This window comes from Spermophilus citellus (genome assembly GCF_964194105.1).
Source record: "Spermophilus citellus genome assembly, chromosome: 15".
In the NCBI taxonomy this organism is placed as follows: domain Eukaryota; kingdom Metazoa; phylum Chordata; class Mammalia; order Rodentia; family Sciuridae; genus Spermophilus; species Spermophilus citellus.
The window spans coordinates 86,109,653-86,128,865 of record NC_138195.1 but is presented as its reverse complement, the minus strand read 5'-3'; the positions used below and the strand labels follow the sequence as shown (position 1 = coordinate 86,128,865).

The following is a 19,213-nucleotide window of genomic DNA, read 5'->3' as shown; positions in this document are numbered from 1 at the left end:
GACCATTTTCCCTTCATTGAAAGTTGAGTAGCTTTTAGAGCTGGGATGTGGCTCAGTGGTAGAATGCTTACTTATCTAGCAAGTGCCAGGCTCTGAATTCAACCCAGCACCACCCCCTAAAAAAAAAAAATTGCGTATGTATCTTTGTAAAGAAATCAGCTGGACATATTTTTCCTTTCATTCTGGAAGGATATTTTTTTGGCGGGAAGAGACTACATATAGGATTCTGGGTTAACATTTCTTTTCATCATCTGGAAAATATTGTCCCACTTCCTCTGATCACCATGGTTCTCAATGAGAAATCTACTGTCATTCTAATTGTTTCCCCCTAAAGGTAAAGTGTGATTTTTCTCTGGCTGGTTCCAAAGTTTTGTCTTTGTGATTTTTTAGAAACTTAACTATGACATATATTGATGAGTATTTCCTTGGGCTTATCCTGTTTGGGGTTCACTTGACTTTTTCAATCAGTGCTTTATGCCTCTTGCTAAATATGGAAAGCTTCCAGCCATGATTATTATTATTTTAAGTACTTTTTCAGCCATCCTGTGTGTCTTCTGGGATTCTGATGATATGAATATCAATTTTTTAAATCATTGTATCACAAATTCTTTTTATTTAAAGTTTCAGTTTTATTTCCGTTGTTCAAGTTGGGTAGTTGCTCTTGCTGTATCTTCCAGCTCACTAATTCTCTCTCTGTTCCCTCCATTTTGCTATGGAACTCATTTACTGAGCTGCTGTTTTAGTCAGCATTTTTGCTGCCATGACTAAAAGACCTGACAAGAACAATTTAAGAGAGGAGTAAAAGTTTATTTGGGAGCTCATGGTTTCAGGGTCTCAGCTTCATTTCTGGGGGCTTGAGGTGAGACAGAACATCATGGCCAAAGAGTGTGGCAGAAGGAAGTAGTTCACATGATGATCAGGAAGCAGAGAGAAAGACTCTACTCACTATATACAAAATATACACTCCCAAAGCATGCCCCCAGGGACCAACTTACTCTTGCCATACCCTACCCACCTTCAGTTACTGATCAGTTAATCCCAATTAGGGGATTAATTCACTGATTGGTTAAGGCTCTCATAACCCAGTCATCTCACCTCTGAATCTTCTTGCATTGTCTCACACATGAGTTTTTGAGGGATACCTAATATTTAAATCATAATGCTTTTTATTTCAGTTATTATATTTTTTAGCTCCAAAATTTCTGTTTGGCTCATCTTTGTGTGTTCTATTTCTTTGGTGAGACATTCTGTTTTGCGTTCTTTTCTTTCCCCCAGTTTTATTGAGGTACGATTAACAAATAGGAATTATGTATACTTCAGGTATACAGGGTGATATTTTGACATAAACATGTTTTGTAAAATAATTTCCATGATCAAAGGCTTTCTAGTTTTCATTTGTTTCAAACACATTTGTAATTACTTGCTGAAGCATTTTTATCATGGCTGCTTCTACATTTTTTGTCATATAAATCTCTAATCTCTGTCATCTTGGTGTTGCTATCTATTGATTGTCTTTTTCCATTGAATATGAGCTCTTCCTTTTTGTATGCACGATGAATAACTTGGACCAAAACCTGTACATATTTGCAGTGTTGTGAGATTCTATCTTACTTAAACCTTTTGACTTAGCTGGATTTCTCTGGCACGTCTTCAGCAGGGAAAGTTGCATGCAGTATGCCTTGTAATTGCCAGATGGAGGTTTCCACTTGGTGTCTGTTGACCTATAAAGTGGGGGAATCTTTGTTCTTGCTGGGTGGGAGATCTGATTCTCTATTCTTCACTGACAATGCAGTGCTCATTACCACCTGGTAGCAATAGGATCAAGTTCAGGGCAAGGACGTGGGCACCTTGTGACTGCCTCATGATGCCCTTAATGATATTGAAGAAGTAAATGGCAGTTTTTACCATGGTGTTTGGCAGGATGGAATGGTCACTGGCTAATAGTTTGTTGTCTTACTAGGCTGTTTCTTGAGTGGCCTCTGTGTTTGTGAGGCAGGATTTTGTTGGGGCTTTTTATTTATGTATTTATTTTTATTGTTGGGGCTTTTGATTTTTCTTTTTCCTGTGTGTTGTCATTTTTGTGACGTTGGCTTATACTCCGTGTGTGGGATACAAAATTCAAAAAGAATTTGACTTCCCACTGTGTCAGGCCTTGGATCCTGACTGTCCTAGATGGGCTGCCCTCTTCCCTCCGCTTTTCAGAGTCTTCTTAAGTGTGCTTCATATGGACTATTTAGAGTTTTCAGCTACATTTAGTGGAAGAAATAGGGAAAAGTAATTCTAATCCATCTTCCTAAAAGTGGAAATCGTCTCTAGACTCATGGGTATTTGAACTTCGGATTCTAATCCCTTTCTTCCTTTTTCCGCCCTCCCTCCCTCCCTCCCTCCCTCCCTTCTTTCCTTCCTCCCTTCTAAAAATTTTCCAGTTGTAGTCATTGGAAGTAGTTATGCTTTTTGCATTAGGGTCCCTCTGAGCGGCTTCAGTGTCCAGGGAAGGAAGAAGCCTCATGGGAGGGCCGGGCCTCTATTGCAGTGTTCAAGGAGAGGCCCGACTTCTTTCACAAGCTTCCCTCACTGTCAGTACCTGGAATAAACAGCTGAGGAGGAGGAAAGGTTCATTTCCGGGCATGGTTTCAGCCCGTGTTTGGTGGCCCATTGCTTTATGGGTGGCACTGTAGATCATGGTGGGTGCTCATGGGGGAGGAGGCCTGTCCACCTCGTCATAGCTGGAAGGAAAGGGAGACAGGGGAGGGCTCTGGGGTCCCAGTATCCCTGTCAAGGATGTACCCCGAGTAACTGAACCTCCTCCAACTGGGCTGTACCTCCTAAAGGTCAGTTAGCTCTGGATAGTGCCATAGGCAGGGACCCAGCCACTAACCAGGGGCCTTTGAGGAACATTTAAGCCAAGTCCCTCTTCCATGGGACAGCTTGAGTAGAGGCTGAACATAAAGCCATCCCGAGGTTCCCTCAGTAGCCATCAGGCATCAGTTAGAGGTGGGCCACTTACCTGTCTGCAGGGCAGGACCCAGCCCCGTCCTCTCCTTCCTAGGGCCTTGACCTCGCCCGTTGGCATGAGAGGTTCTTCCTCCCACCCCAGCTTGTGAGCAAATGGGACACAGCGCGGGTGATCACTTATCTGGGGTGACAGCAAGTAAACATGAAAAATGTGCTGGGGACAAGGAAAGGACAGTGATCAGAAAGGCTTTTTCTTTCAACCTAAATCATGATGTTTGGGGCGTCGGCTAGAGTTTTCCAAGTTATTTATAACTGTCTCCCCCTGTTAGGGGATATATGTTTTATCTAAAAATACGTAATCTTTCCTAATCAGATGATGAATGTGTGTGTCCCAGATGGAAGCCCTGTAGTTAGCCACCTCGTTAGCACAAGTTCAGGTGAGTAATGGGAATATTGCCAGCATGACACGGATCAGGCGCCTACGGATGCTGGGTATTTGGACATTAGGGTCCTTTGAATTTTCCTGATGGAAGACCCTGATGTTACAGAGGTGGTCCTCATAAGCCACATCTTCTAGGATGACATTCACGGGGCTCCTTATTCCTAGCAGCTAATTATTGTGTGCTTTGGGGGTTCCAGTGAGTCTCCTTGGAGCTTCTGGTATGCAGGGCCAGCCTCTCCAGTCCTTAGGGGATCTGGGTGTGGGGAGGCCTGTAGGCCTCAACCTCGTGGACGTTGATGCTCACTTCCTCTTCCCACATAGAGAAATTAGTGTTAGAGCTGACAGGCGCCTACCTACTGCTCCCGGTCCTAGCTGCTCTTTAGTAACACCTGGAAATGCAGTCAGGGGGCATCTGTACTTCCTGCTTACCTCTGAGTCCCCCCAGGCCTGCAGCTGGCTTGTAGTACTTAGTAGATGATCAATTAAATATCTGTTAGCCGCTGATTCCTGTGAAGCTCTGTGGACTTTCCCCATGTTCCTGTTGGGCTCAGGCCTGGTCTGTCTTTGCTCTGCTCTGAGGGTATCATATGGTCCCTCAGTGAGTGAGAGAATCAATAAAAAGCCTGCTACTTTCAAAGCAAGTGATCTTATGAATGAAATACTGAGCAGGGGCACAATTATTTCATCCCAAGAAACTAATTAAACCCAAGGTTGCAGCCAGTGCTGACTTGGTGGGATGTTTTAGGTAACATCAAATTAATTATGGATTGTTGCAAATGGCCTTCCTTTATCCAGCTGTGGTGTGTTTGCAGTCAGGAGGCAGAGGAGGTTCAACCAGAGGGGGACGGGTGTTCAGTAACCAGAGCTGGCTCCATGTCACCCTTCTGGTGACTGCTTGGGTGTGGCGCCATGTTGTATGGTTGACTGGGTCTGGCCAGCCATCCCTGTGTCTGGTGGTGCCAAAGGAGTTGGCACATTTAGGTGACCAGCCGTCCAGGTTTGCTTGGTCTCCTGGTTTTCATATGTAAAGTCCCATGTCCTGGGAAGTCCCTCTTTGTATGTGAACAATCCTGATTTTCAGGGATGGCTACAGAGGGCTGTGGGAAAAGTACAAAACCCAACACACAGCCAGAAATACAGAGACGAATGCAATGGTCAGAGTGTCCAGTGTGACCGAACAGGTCACTGGCCTCCTATAGTTGCTGTGGCTGCTTTTGCCCTGACTGCTGATGTTGGAAACCATGGGTGGCTTTTTGAAGGTGCCTCTGCTCACCCTTGTTCTGGATCTGGACTGACGGGGTTAAGGGCAAAGCTCAGCCTCTGGAGTCAGTGTCCAGGTGCATTTTTGCCCTTGAGCCTGCGTTAGCCATGTGGCCTGGGGCAACCCTGCCTCACTGCCTTGAGACTTGTTTCCCCTCTCCACAACAGGGAACAGAAGTACCGGAGAGCTGTAATGGGCCTGAAGTCGGGCGATGATATGGAGAGCCTGCGGAGGGCTTGCTTCAGAGTAAGGGGTCAGTGCATGGTAGCCGCCACTGATGAAGTGCTGTGCAGTGGCTCTGGTTGTCACCATCATTGTTGGTACAAGTGGCTGAGGGGTGTGTCGGGGATGGCTTGGCCTGGGTTTTGCTCAGCGCCCTTTCCACCAGCACTAGCTCTTCTGTGACTGAACAGGGATGATGGGGACTTCTCTTGCACGTGGCAGAGAGACAGGTGGCAGTTGTCTCGCACCCTGCTCTCTGGTGGGCCCAAACCCCAGACATTGTGGGTGGAGATGGGAGGTGAGGAGGAGACCAGCTAGGGTCCCCCCAAACCCAGGTTTAGAAACACGGTGAACTCGGCTGCCCTTCTCCCTGGAGACTCCTTCCATGCAGGATGACAGGGATGGGACAGAGAAATGATGCGGGTCCCTACATGTTTAGGGCACTGTCTTTTGGTCATGACTGTCTCACATCAATGAGACAGTCTGCAGGTCTGTGGGACTGAGGAGTCTCAGGGAACATGGGTGCCACACATCTTGTCCCACCCCCTCTGTCCTTCAGACCCTTGTGAGCTCCCCTTGACCCTCACTCTGGGTGGGGCCAGAACGAGGCCACTTCTGCAAATTTGCATTAGCTTTTTTTTCTCATTAAAATATTATTAACACAAGGGAACTTGGGCAGTTTAGTCTAAATGAAACCTGGATTTTAAAAATAGGATTATTCAAGTATAACAGACTGCACAAGGGGCTGAGGTTGTGGCTCAGTGGTAGAGCTCTCACCTGGCACGTGTGAGGCCCTGGGTTCCGTCCTCAGCATCACATGAAAATAAATAAATAAAATAAAGGTATTGTACCCAACTACAACTAAAAAATAAATATTAAAAAATAGACTGCACAAATTTAAAAGATACAGTTTGATATTTTGTCAAATATGTACAACTGGGAGACTATCCCTAAATCAAGACAATGAGCATGTCCATCAATTTCCAAAGTTGGTAATCTCTCGTTCCTGTCCTTTTCTACTTGTCCTCCCAGCCTACCGTCCCAAGCAGCTATGATCCACTTTCTGTTACTGATTATTTGCATTTTAAAGGAATTTTATATAAATGGAATCATCCAATGGACTCTTAGTCTGGCTTCTTTCAGTATTGTTGTGTGTATCAATACTTGGTTCTTTTCTCTTGCTGCATTCCATCGTGTGGATAGACCACTATTTAGGCATTCACGTGTTGATGGACACTTGGGTGGATTCCAGTCTGGGGCTCTTACGTACAGAGCTGCTGGGAACATTTGTGCAGTCTTTATATGGATATATGGTTTAGTTCTCTTGGGTAGTAGGAGTGATAGATGTCTGTTAACATTTTAAGAAACTGTCAAAACGGTTTTCTGATGGCTTCTTAACCCTTCATGTTCCCATTAGTGGTGTGTGAATGTTCTAGTTTCTGCACATCCGTGCTGATTTTAACCATTCCGACAGGTGTGGACTGGTACCTCCTTGTGGTTTTAATCTGTGCTAGGATTTGGAGATCATATCACTGTCCCCCATTGGGTGGTGCCTTTGACAGGTGATTAGGATCAGACAGGGTCATCAGGGTGGAGCTCTCATGACAGGATACTGGTGGCTTAAGAAGAGAGACCAGAAGTCACACTCAAGTGCTCAAGTGCTGCCTGTCTCTTTCCATGTAGTGTTCTGAGGCTGCCGTGGGACTCTGCTAGCAAGAAGGCCCTTGCCAGATATAGGCCCTCAACTTGAAAAAGAACCTGAGCCCAAATAAGCCTTCTTTTTTTATAAAGTGACCCAGCCTTAGGTATTCTGTTATAGTAATACAACGTGGGCTCATACATCTAAGACAGTGGTGTTGATCATCTTTTCATGTGCTTGTTTGCCACCTATTTGCTCTGTGGTGATCAGTTTAAAAAGGTAGGTTGTTTGTTATTATTGAGTGTTATTAAAGATTTTTTAAATATATCCTATACATAGGTTCTTTACCAGATATATATTTTATAAATATTTTCTCCTAGTCTGTGACTTGTCTTTTCAGTCTCTTGAGGCTTCAGAAAACCAGTTTTTACTTTTGATGTCTAGTTTATTAATTTTTTTTCCTCTTATGAATTGTGATTTAGTATCATACACGATGGAGCAATTGGGAAAATGAACATATCCAACATGTCCAAAACGGGCTTCGCACAGCTCACTCCCTAACCAAGGTCACACAGGTTTTCTTCTGTGTTTTCAACTACAAGTTTCTTATTTTGTTTTTACATTTAGGTCTACAATCCATTTGGAGTGAATGGCCAAGGACAGGTCAGAGTCTGTGTTTTTGTGGGGCTATCTGTTGTCCCAGCACCAGCTGTGGACAGGCTGGTCCCATCTCCTTGGCATTATCTTTGCACTTCTGTCAGAAATTAGTGTCCACATATATATGTGGGGCTCGTTTTCAACTCTGTTCTGTTCCACTTATATATTTGTCTATTTCGATGATAATATAATACTTGATTACTGTGAATATCTCCAGCTTTGATCCTCCAGTACTATATTGAGAAGAGGTTGTTAAAGTAGGTGTCCTTGTCTTGCTCCTGATCTTAGAGGGAAAGGCTTTCAGTTTTACTATTAGATATGTAGGTAGCTGTAGGTTTGACGTAAATGTTCTTTTAAGATGGGGATGTTCCCTCATTTTTTATTATTATTTATTTATTTTTATTATTTTTTATTATTTATTATTATTAATTATCAGGAACATATGTTGGAAATTGCCAATTTTTTTTCCTGCATCTGTTGAGATAATCATGGTTTTCCTACTTTTAGTTTATTAATATGGTGAATTATGTTGATTGATTTTTTAAATGTTAAGCCAATCTTGGATATTAAGCCAATTTCCATTTGATCATGATGTGTATCCATTACATATGCTGTTTGATTTGTCAAAATTTTGTTGAGAATTTTTGCCTCTGTGTTCTTGAGAGGTATTTTTCTGTAGCTTATATATTTTTTTAATTGTATCTGTGAAGCTTTGCTTTCAGGGTAATGCTGGCTTCAGAGAAATAGCTAGATCTGTTCTCTATACTTTTCTGAAAGTTGTATAGAATTGGTATTATTCCTCATATTATTGGTAGAAGTCACTAGGGAAAGCATCTGGGCCAAGTGTTGGTTTCTCTGATTTTTCTTATTCCTATCTTCTTCTTACTCTGACTTTAGTTTTCTCTTCTTTATTTAGTTTCTGAAGGTGAATGGTGAAGTCATTAATTTTCTAATTTAGGCATTTAGTATGATAAACTTTCTCCTAAGTACCGTTCTAGTGGCATTCACTAAAACATACGGTACATATAAAATTTTAATTTACTTCAAAATATTTTTTTAATTTCCCTTGTGATTTCTTCTCTGAACTATTATGAGTTGTTTAGAAATGTGTCATTTAGTCTTCAAACATTTGAGGACTTTTGAGATCTTTCCATTGTTAATTCTTAATTGAATTCTCTAGTGGAATGAGAGTATATATTGTTTGAATTAGAATTTACATTTATTAAAAATATGAATTTTTGTGGATTCTTTTCCTCAAAAAACTTACATTTATTGAGGCTTGTTTTGTGGGCCAAAATTTTCACGAATGTTCAGTGTACACATGAAAAGGATATGTATTCTGTTATGAAGACTTCAGAATATCAATTTGGTCAAATTGATTATGTTTTCTTGTGTCTTTATGGATTTTATAACTGCTTTTAATATCAGTTATTCAGAGAGGTATTGTAATATCTCACAATATTTACAAATTTGTTTTCCCTTTTGATGCTCTCACTTATTGCTTTGTGTATTTCAAAACTCTGTTACTAACAGCATAAATGGTTAGAATTGTTATATTCTTATTATAAATGAGCTCTTTTGTCGGTGAAATTTTGCTGATGCCTGGCAATATTCTTTGCTTGGAGAGATGTACTTTGTCTGATATGAACATATCCAACCTGACCAATGGAAACTGTGAGGTGATAAGTGTGTGCTGCAGCTGTGTGCAGTGGTGCACACCTGTAATCCCAGTGGCTTTGGAGTCTGAGGCAGGAGGATCGTGAGTTCAAAGCCAACCTCAGCAAAAGCAAGGTGCTAAGAATCTCAGTAAGACTCTGTCTCTAAATAAAAAATACAAAACAGGGTTGGGGATGTGACTCAGTGGCCAAGTGCTCCTTAGTTTAATCCCCAGTACCCACGCCCAAAGGAAAAAAAAAAAAAAGAAATGTGTGCTGCTCCAGGCCTCCATGTTTATGATAGTTTATTATGCAGCAACAGAAAACCAGTACACAGGATAGACAATTCTAGGTTGAAGATTTTTGTTTATCCTTTAAAGGTGTCACCCACTTTCTTCTTTCTCCCATTGTTTCTGAGGAGAATTCTGCCGTCACCTTCTCTTTGTTTCTTTGTATGTGTCTTTAAAAACTCTGCCTGCTTTTGAGATTTTTTTTTTCACTATAGTTAATTTTGAACAATTTGACTAGAATGTGTTGGAGTCATTTTCTTCATGTTCCTTGTGTTTGACTGTGATGAGCTTTTGGGTCTGTGGGTGAACAGTTTTCATTAAATTTAGAGAAACTTTTGCCATAATTTCTTTAAATATTTATTTACTTTGCCTTCCTCTCTCCTCTCCTTTGGGAATTCACTTACTTACGCTTTAGGTTGCTTAAAGTTGTCTCACAGCTTATTGATGCTTTGTTCATTTAAAAAATATGTTTTTTATCTTTTTCATTTCAGAGAATTTTTATTGCTATGTATTCCGTAATGTCTAGTCTGCCATTGATACCATTGAATATAGTTTTTGAAATGTCAGACATTGTGATTTTAATCTCTTGATTTGAGATATTTTAAAATATATCTTCCATATCTCCACTTACCTTTTCAAGCATATGTAATATAGGTATAATAATGTTTTTGTATGATAATTCTAATATCTTGTCAGTCCTGGGAAATTTTCAAGTGACTGATTTTTTCCCCTCAAACTGGGTTATTTTTCTACTTCTCTGCATGTCTGATAACTTTCTTTTTTTTTTTTTATGAACTTTTCTGAATGCTGGTTATTTTCCTGGATCCTCTCAAACAGTTAAGATATACTATTTCGAGTCTTCCAATTTATATTTTATTCATGATGCTACTCTAAGCATTTCTGTAAATTTATAATAATTCCATTGTAAGGTACTCCACAACCAAGTAATACAATAATCCATACAATAATACAAGTTATTATATGAAATTATTCACCTTAAAGATAGGTATGGCCACCCAAATATTTATTAAGCTGCCAGTCTGGAAAATGCTGTATTTCCCCACAAAGGTTAAAAATCATTTTATTCTTATAATGCAGTGTGAATAAAATGTTAACAATAAGTATTTATTTTTGAAAGCGATGATTTTAAAAATCAATTAGTAGTTTAAAACACATCGAAGAGACCATATATGATGTTGTGTTAAGATTTCATTCTCTTTTCTTCAAGGTGAAATGCCAATCATTTTATCAATGCTGTGATCCTTACAAAACTCCTATCTAAAAATGCTTAGGACAATGCATTTTTAGTTTACAGGGCATGCACATACGATTAAAAGGTGTACTTTTTTTTTTTTCTTGTCACATTCTTTTTTTTATTTTTTTATTTATTTTTATTGGTTGTTCACAACATTACAAAGCTCTTGACATATCATATTTCATACATTAGATTGAAGTGGGTTATGAACCCCCAATTTTACCCCAAATGCAGATTGCAGAATCGATAACTTTCTATTAGATTCCTCACATTTGAATTTTAACTTTCAGGTCCTGGGTGTTTTTCTTATAAATACCACTGAACATTGTTCCGGGATGTGGTTGCATTACTTGGAAACAGCTTGATCCCTCTGAGTCTTGCTTTTCAGCTTTGTTACACAAACCAGAATTGTGTTTAGTTCTGGGATTGGTCACTCTGCACTACAGCAGGACTCTTGCCCTGTGAGTTATGGAGGGGACAGGCACTGGTTCCCAGCCCTGGGTGAGTGCTGTATGCCATGGACTGTAATCCTTTTGGGTGTTCAGTCCTGGGTCTTGGGCAGTTTCCTCAGATACATGTGCTGATCAGTACTCCGCTGAATACTCCTACGAGACCCTCTCCTTACCTCTGGAGTTTTCTCTCTGCAAAGCTGTCTCCTTTTTGGTTCTTTGTTCTGTGAGCTTAACTGCTTGGTCTGTCTGGACTCCCAGGTGTTCTCAACTCAGGTATCCTCCTCCATGCTTCCCAGATTCTCTTTCTCTGGGCTGCAGCCTGGTGACACTCCCAAGGCAGCAAGATGAGACAGTTTTAAGTTTCATCTGATTTAGGATAACTGTCTTTCATTGCCTGATGTGTTCAGTGTCTTGTTTCAAATATTTTTGTCCAGTGTCTTTTTTCTTAAATATTTTTTTTAGTTGTTGATGGACCTTTATTTTACTCATTTATTTATATGTGGTGCTGAGAATTGAACCCAGTGCCTCACACATACGAGACAAGTGCTCTACCACTGAGCCACAACCCCAGCCCTGTTCAGTGACTTTTTTTTTTTTTAAAGTTTTTTAGTGGTTTTAAACAGGAGAATTTCATGTAGATTTCATGTAGATTCCTCTTATATTCTGTTTTAACTCATGGTCATGATCACAAGAATCAGAACATTTTGCCATCTTTCTCTTATTTAATTTGCTTTCCCACAATGTTTTGAAGATATCCATGCTTCTCATTAAATTCTGTCACTTAATACATTCTACTTTTACTCACCACCCTTGGTTGGCTTTCATCTTTAATTGCAACAGAGTCCTCTTCTGACCAATCCTATATGACACACATGCATTCCTGTTCATCCTCCCATCCTTCAACCAAGGAACAGGGAGTCCTTCCGCCATCTTTTTGCACACATGTGCTCTGTCATCCTACACGGGCTGCCATTGCTTTTCCTTTCCTTTTCTTTCTTTCTTTTTTTTAAATTATTTTTTAGTTGTAGTTGGACACAATACTTTTACTTTATTTTATTTATTTTTATGTGGTGCCGGGGATTGAACCCAGGGCCCCACATGTGCTAGGCAAGCGCTCTACCGCTGAGCCCCAACCCCAGCCCCGCCATTGCCTTTCTATCTCTTTATTCCAGTGTACTCCTCTGCTCCCTCCCTCCTTTCCCTGAATTCTTCTAGACCAAACCTTTCTTATCATTGGTCTATAACAGCCTCTTTCTCTCTAGGCTGATTCTACATGTGATACTGTGGTTTTTATGTGAAGCCACAGTTCTGGTCGTGGCTTACCTCATACGTCTTTAGTGATTCCCATTGTCCTCAGAGATCATGCCCAAGGATTTTAGTTCTTTCCCCCATAAAGCCTTTTCCATCTACCAGTTGCATATATTTTCTCCTTTGTGTCCCCATAAGTTGTGTATTTCTCCTCTAATCATTGTACGTATCACTTTCTTCCTTGAGGTTAGCCTTGAACTACTGTCTCCTTACTGGCTCACTACCTCCTTGAGAATACACCAGGATCAGAGCAACTCACAGAGCCTTGTATCTTTTAGATGCTCACAAAATGTCCTGCATGCCATCTTGTCTCTGCTTGGTCTGCTCTCTCCACCTGAAACAGGCCCTTCCCTCCATGTTTCGTGGAAGGCTCACTAGGACCTTCTAGGAAGTCTTGGGGCATGGGGGCTCTTACTGGTCCAGCTTGGGCATCAGGGTCTCCTCTGGACCAAGGCTCAAGGAAAACTGGATACTGTGATAGATTGCAAGTCCAAGATGGAGTGGTAAATAAGAGAGAGGAGGAGATTGGAGAGATGGCACACGAGACAGTGGTATTCTATAGCACTGGGGAACCCTTCCTGCCCGCATCTAGGAAACAACTGCTCATATTGGTGACACGGTTTTGAATTGAAGTTTCCATGGACTCTTCTTGATTCCTTGTAAGCTTAGGTGTGAGTCTAACCATTCTGAAACTCTTTTCTAAAAATCACATTGAAATGAATGTGATCATATGATCTATTTCTTTTAAAGAGAGAGAGAGAGAGAGACAGACAGACAGACATCAGAGAGCTCTAGACTGGGAGTCAGCTGGCCCAATTTATGAGTCATGGGTAGTTTGAATCCCCACACCTCTCTGGGCATCACTTTGTTTGTTAGGTTATAGGGTTTCACTTAGTAGTCTCAAAGGTCCCTTCCAGTTTGAATAGTTCATAACCCTGCAAATTTTCTCACGATAACAGATGTAGAGAAGAAAATCAGTGTAGTCAGTAGAGGCAGCTTTTATTTTTGATTATGAATGCCCACCTGTGTCTCCAAAGGGATCTGATGAGGCAAGTGCTCTAGATGTCATATGGATGCCTGTGTCCCTCGCCTAAGGGGAGGTGGCTGTTCTCATAAAAGTAAAGACTCATTTGTACCTCAGAAAATCCAGGAGATTCTCTTCTGTCGCTGCTTCTACTCATTGTGAAACAGTTCTAGTTTTGGGGCTCACAATATCTTGTGCCTTTAAGCTGGATAAAATATGTAAAGAAAATAAGGCTTAGGGGCATGGTATAACACGTGCCCTGAATGATCTCACAGTAGAAATTTAATTTTGTTTCTAGTTATTTGGGGTTAGAGATAGGATTATATCTCTCAGGCAGAGAAAGTCATTAATCAAGAAAGGAACCTCCTAATCCTTCTCCCAATTTTAATGAGACACTGGAAAATGCCTTTTGCTGGCGAATGGTGAGTCTCAGCTGGGTGTGATTAGCAGGCTTTGTGGCAGGTTTGCTGTGGCACTGTGCACACAGTTATACACCAGTCTAAGCCTGCCTGACTGTCACGGGGGCAGGAGTCGACAAAGATGGCTTTATGGCCTCCCTCAAATTGCAGGCTGATGTGTGAGCATCTGAAACCCTTGGGATCAAGGCCTGGATGATGACGTATAGGATACATTATTAGAAATCAGTTCCCAAATATTAGCATAGTATCCTAGGCAGAATGCTCACAGTGTATGTTATGTTCCAGAAGCAGAGTTTCACTTTAGGTTGAAGGTAGTTCCTCCTTTGATAAGGTCAGAACTTTAAACCTGGTAGAACTATGCAGGAGAACCGGGAGTCTCCCCACTTCCCTTCTTTTCCCTCCCCCTCCCCCTTTCCCTTCCCTCCTCCTCCTGTGTACTGGTAGCTGGCTGGTCACTGGGGAGATAGCCATGTGTAAGACACAGTTCCTATCTGCAAGAAGCCCAAGAGTAGGAGTGACAGATGCATTATGTTGTCCAGTTATATATGGTATGACAAACCCCCTCAGGACAGCTCAAGAGCAAGTTCTTATTTCGTTGATACATCTGGGTGGGCTGGAGCTTGACCCATCTAGGCCGGACAGAGCGGCAAGTCTATTGGCCAAAGTATGTCACGTGTGTCGGCTTAAGCACCGAAAGATGGGTAAATGTGAGGGGAAGAATTCCAGAGTCATCTGATGAAGGGTGTTGACAGGAGGAAGGGTAAAGAATTGGGGCAGTTATGCAACCCATCTCCCGTTAGCCAAGTGGAGCCAGAAAGCGTCTGCGCAGGCACGCTGAGCTGCAGCCAGAAACCCTCCTCCAGCCCGCTCCAGCTGAAGGAGGCTGACAGCCTCACACCATGGAGGAGCGCAGCTACCTGACTGTGTGCGGCTGGCCCAGAGGCTCTGACAGTGCGGTCAGGGCTGTCTCTCTGGTCCTCTTGGCCCAGCTTCTTAGTGTTGGTCATCCCACAGATGGCTTTTTAAGGAAATTGGGCAAGGTGGTTCTAGCAGTTCCGTGTCTTTATCACTGCCACTGGAAGGAAAGAGAGACCCTCTCTCACACCCAAGTCTGGAATATGCCTTTGATTGACTCGGATTCTGCCATGTGTTCCTCTCAGGTCCAATCGGGATAATGAGAGAGATGGAGTGTTCTGATTGGCTACTCTGTGTGGTGTGTCCGTCCCTGTGTTAAAGGTGTTGAAGGACCTACAGTGGGCAAACCAGGCACAAGGAAAGTGGGGAAGGTTGTTTTCCTAAAGTCCAGCAGGGTGTTTGTATCGATGGCAGACGGAGAGGGGTTGGGCACGCATGGCCCCAGATGTCTGCTTCAGCCCAGGGGCCAGCGTGCCGTGGAGGGTGTGGAAGGACCTCCTCTTTGCTGCCCACAGCAGACTCATACTGTCGTTGGCTCCATATGACCTTTAGTGCTATTCAGGGACAAAGTGGACATCACCAGGGAAGAGTGTTGGTGTGGTAGGAAAAGCGAGGGGCCCATGACCCATGCCACCAGCCAAGTTAGGCGTACTGAGGGACTGTGCCATTGACTATCAGGTGGACACCAAAGTGGGGCACCAGGAGATCTGTAAGGTCTCCAGCTGTCCTGCTGCAACTCTGTCTCTGACCTTGGTTTGCAGAATGAGCTGGAACATCTCAAAGAGTTGTTCTAACCATGTTGATGAAACACTCAGCTGGGGTGGAGGTCAGGCAGGGAGCTGCCCAGCTGATGACAGTGTTTACCTTAGTGCATTTCCCGACACAGCTCCTTGGCTGTCAGGGGAGGCAGCAGAGTTGGTCAGGTTGTGTTTCATGTGAATGCTTTAACTTCAGATTGGGTAACACCTCTGTGTGCTTGGCACTGGGCAGGGTGATGGACATAACATGTGCACAAGCCAGACATGGTCCCTGCTTGCTGAAAGATGTCCCAAGTTTCAGTCTTGGGGAAGTCACTGAGCCTTCTTAAGCCTCAGTTTCCTTGTTGGTAAAGTGGAGATGTGCGTCCACTTTACTTACATTACAGGGCTGCTCATGAGCATCAATTTATAGAAAAACAGATGTGGCACTGTTTTGTAAAGGTATCGTTTACCTGAAGGGATTCTGTTCAGACAGGATCTCCATCTAACTGAGAGCAGGGATTGCTTGGTGACAGCTGAGCACTCCCGTGACTCCCAGAGGGCACCTGCCAAATGGCTGTCTGTCTTTTCACATGGGAACACATGGGTCCAGAAAAGCAGCATGACATCGGCAGGCCACATAGCCTGTTGGGGACAGGACTGGTGACCTCAGATCCCTGCTCCCTACCTGTAACCTCTTCAGTGTGAAACTGTGGGTTGGTGGATGAGACAAGACCGATGGGTGGACGAATCTAGACCTGTGGGTGTCACCATGTCTTCCTGACATCTTCGGAGTGTCAGCTGCTTCAGTGTCTCTGCCAGGAGTGTGACAAAGGGAAGAGAGACTGCACAGGGACACTAAGGTTTCTCTGACCCACCAGCCTGTCCCTTACCTGATGTTTGCGTCTCTCGTTCTGCTTCCTAAGGGCTGGAGCCTGTAGGCAGCACCTGTGCCATGCAGGAGGAGTGAGACCCAGCAACCGTTGCCTCACCCAGGACGACCTTGGCCAGACTAAGTGTTTCGAAATGCCTCACTGGCCGGGGCACTCAACCAGTAGGGGAAAAAGCCAGTATTCTGTGGGTCTTTGGAGGGGCCCAGACCTGGGGGACCAGTGGAGGAGGGAGATGGTCTCTTGGGGCAGTGACATCCCAAGACTTGAAGGACTTAGAGGAATTAGAGGGCAAGGGGAGAAGATTGTTCAGGGGAGAGAATGTCACTTGTAAGACAAGGTGGACAAGGGAACGAGGTGGAGAGCAGGGAGGCAGGTCGGAGAGGTGGGCAGGGCCCTGTAGAGGTGGGTGGAGTTGGACCTCACCCTGAAGGTGTGGCAACCCTGAAGGTCAAGCATGACCCTTGGGCCTGTGGAAGGATAACTCCGGCTTGAATAGGAGGGAGACCAAGTCTAAGCGACTGGGGACCTGGCTGAGGAATGAAGGTGGCCTGGACAGGTGTGAGCAGATTGGAGAGTGCCATGTCTGAATGGGAGCAGGTGGGAATGAAGGACACATGAGTGTTGGGTGACTGGGGGGCCGATGGGCTCTCGGTAGGTGGAGGACACAGCAGGAGGGGCAGGTTTTATTAGGGACAATAAAAAATTTGATTTGACCAGATATCTTTTGGGGTCTTATAGGACTCCCTAGAAGAAATGTCTGCTAGCATGTGGGTCTGCTGCTAGGACAGGGCTGGGCCACGGACACAGGGTTTGTAAGTCATCAACGCATAGTTTATTTTAACTACATTCTTTTTTTGACATACTGGGGATGGAACCCAGGGCCTCACATGTGCTAGGGAAGAGCTCTGCCACTGAGCCCCACCCCAGCCCCACCATCAGCGTATAGAAATCCCCAGGGAGAAAGAGGAAGTGATAAGAGGACCTAAAAGCTTGGACCCCGAAAGCTTGAATATTTAAGGGGTTAGTGGAGAAAGAATTATTGGCAAGTGGGGGATGGGGGTGGGGGATGTATCAAAGTAATGAGCGGGGTGTAATGAAGGCCCCAGGAAGTGAGCTGTCAAAGCTGGCCATTGGGATTTTGAGAAAGGCCAGAAAGGTCAACAATGCCAAATGCCACTAAAAGATCAGGAAGGATAAGGGCTGACAAATGCCTTTGGCATTTAGCAATAAGGAGGTCACCAAGGACTCTTGTGGGAGCTGTGTTGGTGGGAGGTGTTGGCGATGGCGGCGGTGGTGCTGAGGCTGGATCAAGTGGATTTAGGAGGGGAGGGGAGCAGACAGGAGTGGGGTCAATTCATCCAAAGGGGGTTTGCTGTGAGGAAGGAAGAAGGGAGGCAGCTGGACAGAGAAGGGGGTCCAGGGGGAGGCTTAGCTTTTTGTATCTTAAGACGGCAGGACACTGAACTTGGTGGGCAGTACCTTCAGGAGCAGCTCTGACTGAGACAGAGAAATGGTCTTTGTGTACTTGTTTCATCTGTGAGTTCTTCGAAAATTCCAAGGAGACACTTCTGGCTGCGCAAATGTCATCCATGAATTTTGTGGGAATCTCACTTAACAGAGAATGGAGTTCCATAAGCTCCGAATCGGGGTGGAGGTAGCAATAGGTGGTAGCCACTTGCTCTCTGGCCTCTGGCTGTTGGGCCATTGGATCCACTGCCCATCGTGATTCCTTGAACTTGGTGGGCCCTGTGTCTGCTGCCCCTCTGTGCAGCAGTTGGCCTGACGTGACCCAGAAGTCACCTGTCCTGTTGTCCCATACAGGTATGGGTGTCTGGAGTAGACGGCAACCAACACCAGCTGTTGGGATCCTTGTAGGCCTGATGGAAGGGGCCAAGGGCACTGGGATTTAGAGGCTGGAGGACATGCTGTTTGCGGGAGGAAGTGGACTCATCTATATTCATGTCATTGAATTTAATCCCTGAACTGAATCCAGAGTTTTCCTTTCTAATCTCCCAAAATAGAAAGTTGAAGAAAGGGGATGGTGGGGGGTGGGAAGAAATGGGGACCGAGAGGACTAAACACGGGCATGGGTAAAGCTCTTGTGTCTCACTGTCCTCCATTTTTGGGACTTGGGAGGACCATGGAGGGCCACGTTTCTTCCTAAGTCAGTGAAGTGCTGAGAGGTCTCAGGGATGGGCACAGAGAAACTCTAATTAGATAAGTTCCAATGACAGATTCCAGAGGCAGAGGGGAGCAGGGATGAGGGAGACGGTCTCTGTCCTCCCCAGAGATGACAGATGTGGGTGTGTGAGATGCTAGAATCGTCTCCCCTGCTCACAGGTTCTGGATCATGGGATTGTGGGTTTCCCATGGCTTCTGTATTAAATTATAAACCCAGTGGGTTAAAGCAACACACGGTTATTACCTTGTGGTTCTGGAGGCCAGGAGTCCTGAAACCAAGGTATGCGCAGGGCTGGCTCTTTCTGGAGGCTCCAGGAGGGAATTGTCTCCTTGCCTCTTCCAGCTCCTCGAGGCGGCCTGCCTCCTGGGCCCATGCCCTTCCTCCATCCCTACAGCCAGACGTGCAGCATCTCCCGCCTCGCGGCTTCCAGTCGCCCCACTTTCTCCTCTCCTCCCTGTTAGGACCCTGCCATTGAGTGAGGCTCAGCCGGATAATCTCGGAGAACCTCCCTGTAATGACCTCTAACCTCATCACTCTGCAAAGCCTCCTTGGTCATGCAAGGTAACATAGTCACAGCTTCCAGGGAACAGAACATGGACATCTTTGGGGGACCACTATTGAGCCTGTCCAGCAAGTATCTAGTCCAGTGTCTTCCAATTGTGACACACAGTATCTGGTGTTCTGTGGTGGGTCACAGGGTGTGCAAGGAGGGGCTGGCTCTGAAGCCACCTCCCTTGAACCTGAGAGACTGTTTGAGCCTCTGGTATAAATCAGAGTCCTGCTGAAGGTTTCATTTGAAGAAAAAGTTGAAAAACCACTGATACAGTGCAATTCCTTTGGAACGCAGCCCAGAGGGGGAAGGTGGTTCACTCAGTAATGCACAGTTAATAACAGCAGGTCCAGTGCC

At 44.2% G+C, this 19,213-nt stretch overlaps 1 long non-coding RNA gene across 1 annotated transcript in view; it reads left to right on the top strand.

Annotated features, from left to right (window-relative positions):
• Positions 1 to 19,213, top strand: part of LOC308634355 — a 52,936-nt gene that overhangs the window by 24,167 nt on the left and 9,556 nt on the right. The gene's annotated exons all lie outside the window — the stretch shown is intronic.